The 5,210-nt window shown below is 35.1% G+C and overlaps 1 protein-coding gene and 1 long non-coding RNA gene across 6 annotated transcripts in view; one reads left to right on the top strand and one right to left on the bottom strand.

Moving 5' to 3' along the window:
• Positions 1 to 5,204, bottom strand: part of LOC106871529 (dopamine receptor 2) — a 797,114-nt gene extending 791,910 nt beyond the window's left edge. For all 4 annotated transcript variants that reach the window (XR_008263728.1, XM_052966548.1, XM_052966547.1 and 1 more), the window contains exon 1: positions 3,964 to 5,204. The gene's annotated coding sequence lies outside the window, so the exon portion shown is untranslated. The remainder of the gene's footprint in view (positions 1 to 3,963) is intronic.
• LOC106877331 (uncharacterized) overlaps positions 1 to 5,210 on the top strand; it is a 23,416-nt gene that overhangs the window by 2,985 nt on the left and 15,221 nt on the right. Inside the window, exon 1 of one of the 2 annotated variants that reach the window (XR_001410370.2) lies at positions 1,671 to 2,134. The exons of the other annotated variant lie outside the window; for it this stretch is intronic. This is a non-coding gene — a long non-coding RNA (uncharacterized LOC106877331). Of the gene's footprint in view, positions 1 to 1,670; positions 2,135 to 5,210 lie in introns of those variants that run through there. 2 annotated transcript variants of the gene reach the window in all.

The raw sequence follows: 5,210 nt of genomic DNA, 5'->3' as shown, positions 1-5,210 counted from the left end.
AATAATAATAATAATAATAATAATAATAATAATAATAATAATAATAATAATAATAATAATAATAATAATAATAATAATAACAACAGCAACAACAATAATAATATTCATTTCTACTATAGGCACAAGGCCTGGAATTTGAGGGGAGGAAGGTAGTCGATTACATCGACCCCAGTAGTCAATTAGTACTTAATTTATCGACCCCGAAATTATGAAAGGCAAAGCCGACCTCGACGGAATTTGAACTCAGAGCACACAGACAGTCGAAATACCGCTAAGCATTTCGCTCGTCGTGCTAACGATTCTGCCAGCTCGATGCATTAATAATAATAATAATAATAATAATAATAATAATAATAATAATAATAATAATAATAATAATAATAATATTAATAATAATAATAATAATAATAATAATGATAATTTCTTTTGGTTACCAAATAGTAGCAGTTGAGGAAGATATCACAAAGATATTTTACAGCTTGCGCGCGGATTTGCATAAAAGATGGGTGAAAGGAAGGAACAAGGTATAAAATGAGATAAATTATTCGTCATATACAAAATATGTGAATACGCTTATGACACGTTTCTCCAGTTACATGAAAATCTCCATCTAACGTCAGTCAAAGGATCCCCCAAGGATCCAGGATCTCAGGCCATGTAGGGTATTATCCATCTTGTCTAGGCTACGACTTTTCTTCCTAAACATTATTTTCTTTACCACAATCACCCACCTTTTATCAAATGCATTGGGTACGAACACGTCCCTCTGCATCCTCCCTCTTCTTTCCAAGTGGAACTCGAACAAGCTGATTAATTTTAGACCAAAGGAAAGTGAATTCTTTCATCTTAATATACCATACGGCGGCATCTACCACAGTCACTAGCTAGAGGAACATCGTCTGCTTCATCTTGTTAAATTTGGGTGGTTGGGATAAGATGCACTCAATTAGTACCAAGCAATGGCTGTCATAGCTTCTGGTCTTAGTTGATTGGAAGTGTTATCATGTACATGTTTTGTCTTGATTTAAAAGATGGACTACAACAACTATTCTGCTCTGTACCACAGGTTTGCTTCTCAGTTGCCTGACCGTTACTAGTTGAACATATCCCTTAGTAGCTGACGATATATGCATCCCTAATCACGTGCAGGAATAGTGAAGGTGAATCACAGTCATGTGCTGGGAGGAATTCTTTGAGGCTTGAATATTTCACCACTGAAAGCATAGGTGTTTTGTTCATCATCCTTAATCAAACCTTATTCAGGGATCTTTTGAGCGGGATACGCTACTAGACCTGAAGAAAATTGCGCTGTTTATCGTCATACAAGATCACCACTTTGTCATAATGCATGCACTTGGTGTACCCTTATCAGATGGGTAGTCATGATGGGTATATTGAACTTCGTATATTTGTGCCCGAGTATCACTTTCATGGCATCATGCATTGCTCACTATCTCTCTCTCTCTCTCTCTCTCTCTCTCTCTCAATAATAATAATAATAATAATAATAATAATAATAATAATAATAATAATAATAATAATAATAATAATAATAATAATAATCCTTACTACAATAGGCACAAAGCCTGAAATTTTGGAGGCAAGATCTAGTTAATTACATCAACTCCAGTACTCGGTTGCTACTTATGTCATGGCCCACGAAAAAATCAAAGGCAAAGTTAATATTGGTAAGATTTGAGCTCAGAATGTAATGATGATCTTGTAGTTAATTTGTCTTTGATCAGGTGGTTTCTTGGAATAAATCTGATAAAAAAAAAAATTATCAGAAGAGTGACTAAAGAAAATATATTACAGATCCAGTTTTCTCTACTATCTCTATCAACATTTGTTTCATAAATTCACGACGAAAAAAAGAAGGAAAATGCAATCTGGTTCCGAAAGGGATTTGAAACCACTGCATCAGAAAATGTCTATACACCTGCAACACTTTTTCTTAACTCTCTGCCGACTCTTCTATCCAGCTTTTTCATTAATGCATAGCTTAAGAAACTTAAAGACGTAGGTTAGGGAAAACTACTGACAAAGGAAACAAGTTCTAAATGATTGCTAGGAGGGTAATTTCATAGCAATAGGATCTCAATCAATTATTTTTCGTATAAAATCACGGTGAAAGGTAAGCATATGCTGGGCTCTGATTGTGAACTTGTTTCAAAATAATAGTCGAAGTAATTCCAGTCTAGTTTCTAAAAAATATGTGGAAACTATACTTTTTTCAATCCTAATATACACTTTCGTGTGTGTATGTGTGTGTGTGTGGGGGTGTATGTGTTTCTCTGTGTGTGCACGTGTGTGGGCGCATGTGTGCGTGTGTGTGCGTTTGTGTTTGTGTATGCGTTTATGTGTGTGTGCATTTGTGTGTGTGAGTTTGTGTGCGTGTGCATTTTGTCTGTGTATGTATTTACTCATCTGTCAGACATCTTTCACTCTCTCGCTCAGCAACTTTCTCTCTTTCCGTCTTTCTTTCACAGACTCACACACACACACATCTATGTAAACATAGATGTGTATCTATCTATCTACACACACACATACGCACACGCACACACACATATATATATATATGTGTGTGTGTGTATATATATAAATATTGTATATGTATTGATATAAATATATAAACAAATGAATATACATGCATATACATACATACCTACGTACACACATGCATAGATACATATGCGAGGGCAATAAACATATGCACATACATATAGAAGTTTTGAGAGTAACCTTAGAAGACTATTACAGATAATTTAATATAAATAATGAAGCGCATCAGTCCACACAACTGCGTTAGTGGTTTTATTAAAGAAACTGAACCTTATAGAGACAGTATGGTATTAGGTGACTATCATACTTTTCAGGAGTGGGTGTAATACTAACTTAAATTGTAATAATCTAACAGCAAAACGATGATTTTTCACTATGACATTACTGAATCTTCTCAAATATTAATTGAGGACGGAATAAAGATTGTGAAACATAATTTTAGGTAGAGGATATTATCTGTTACTCTGTATAACAACAGCAGAAGGGTTTTAGGTGGATTTAGCGGTGGTCTATCTGTTGTAAACATTGAAGACAGGTCACCAGTTTTAGAGTAACTAGCGCCCTTTCTCACAAAGTCTCGGAGGAACTGAGAAGACCGTACAGGCACTGCTCTTTCCCCCCAGGTCAAGCATTTAACGAAACAAAACTACTCTAGTACCAAGAAGAACATGTTGGTAGCAGTACTGAAATGAATGACTCCCAAAGTCGTTCAGCAATACTATTAATAAGATTCTGGTTTTCCATTGGAGAGCGTTTATATAAGGACAAGGAGTAAAGTATCCTAGCATTTTATTGCTGGTTTTGTTTTATGAATCCCTGGAATATACTGGTGTAATACTATATGTTGCAATGCAGTTAGACCTACTCTCTACAGTTTGTGTTAACTGCCTCGATTGCTATTATTTTATCATTAAAAATTAAGCTCCCTACATATCTAATATTACCAAATGATATACAGTGGAACATTAAACTTGTGTCAAATCAAATTCGGGAACGTATTGCATTTTCCTTTTACCTGGAGAAGGATATTTCAATGTATCGAAACTGCAACTCTAACTTTATAGTATATAGATGAAAAGATTAATATGCAGTCACAGTAGCACAATCAAGCCACAAAAGAATTTTCTTTTTAGTTGGTTGCTTGATGAACTAGAAATACCAGCCAAATGTCCCCCAAACCACGCCTCACTGTCTTCAAAAATCAAATAGAAAGACATGATAAAATGTTCCTAAAAAAATGCTGGGATGTTCGTTGTAGGAAGGTTTTCATCCTAAGTGTTCTCAGTCAAGCCTGATTAGGGGTTGAAAATCCACAACAACAACAAAAGAACAATAACAACAGCAAAAGCAACAATAAGGGAATATGTTGTAGAGAAATATAGAGAAGAAATAACTTACGGGTTTTGTTGAAAGAGGCGTCACCAATCCGTCTATGTTTAGCTTTAACCAGCTCTGGTTTAGTAACAAGTATTTAGTCCTCTGTAATTGCAATTAGCTGGGTTTCGAATCTAAGTTCATTGTAGATTTTAGGTAACAAATATATCTACAGTCACACACACAGAGAAAACTCTTGTTTCGCAAACGTCATACAAGGTATATTAAAAGGGGGAAAAATATAAAGAATTTTATAAAGAATACACATGGAAATAAGATGTCTGATGATATATAACATAAAACTTTGAAATAAACCCACCCTCAAAGAAATGTAAAATTATTTTTGTTTTAGAAATAACATATTTTAACCATTAGAATTTTTGTTATTTTTTGTTTGCTTTTAGATTCTCAGAATTTATTTTTTCTGCTTGGCCACTGCCCCTTGCTGTACATGGACGTGTGTATAGATACATTGTACTGTTACTAACCAAAATATACATATATGTACTCAAGTGTGTATATTTGCGTCTCTAGAGGTGAATGTGCGCGCGTGCATGTTACTATATACATAAACCAGAATTTTTATATCCTTTCACTTTGGTGCAATTTAATACATTTATAAGAATAATCATGATAATCCTTTGAGGTATATGAGTGCACTTGTATGCATATGTGTGTGTACATATATGTATGTATGTTTGTGTATTAGATACGTGTTGTGAATGTGCAGGGGTTAGTTTTCAGTATATGTGTGTCTTTACCAATTATTATGCATAAACACATTAAACAAGGCTATTTGTGTTTCGTCGCTTATTTTAAAATGAGATGTTCATCTATTCACACACACGCACTCGTACACGCACACACGCACGCGAGCTCAACATCCTCAGTATGAAAAGGATGAAGACTATGATGATAATGATGGCGGTAATGACGAAGGTGACGATGGCGGTACCGGTGGTGGTGGTGGTGGTGGATATGGTAGTGAAGATGACGATGACAATAATGATGCGTGTCGTGTATTGTGTCTCCGAGTATGTCTATGAACCTGTGTGATTTTGCGCAGCATTTGCATGAGTGTATATGTGCGTATGTATGTATGTATGTATGTATGTATGTATGTATGTGTGTGTGCTTGACTACGCGGTTTTCTATAAACTGATGCAGTATTATGCATAAATGTGTTTGTAAACGTGTATATGTGAATGTGTGTGTGAGCGTGTGTGAGTGTGCGTGTAGGTGTGAGTGAGTGTGTGAGTGTGTGTGTGTGT

This window comes from Octopus bimaculoides, chromosome 3 (genome assembly GCF_001194135.2).
Source record: "Octopus bimaculoides isolate UCB-OBI-ISO-001 chromosome 3, ASM119413v2, whole genome shotgun sequence".
Classification (NCBI taxonomy): Eukaryota; Metazoa; Mollusca; class Cephalopoda; order Octopoda; family Octopodidae; genus Octopus; species Octopus bimaculoides.
This window is presented reverse-complemented; position numbering and strand designations above follow the sequence as displayed.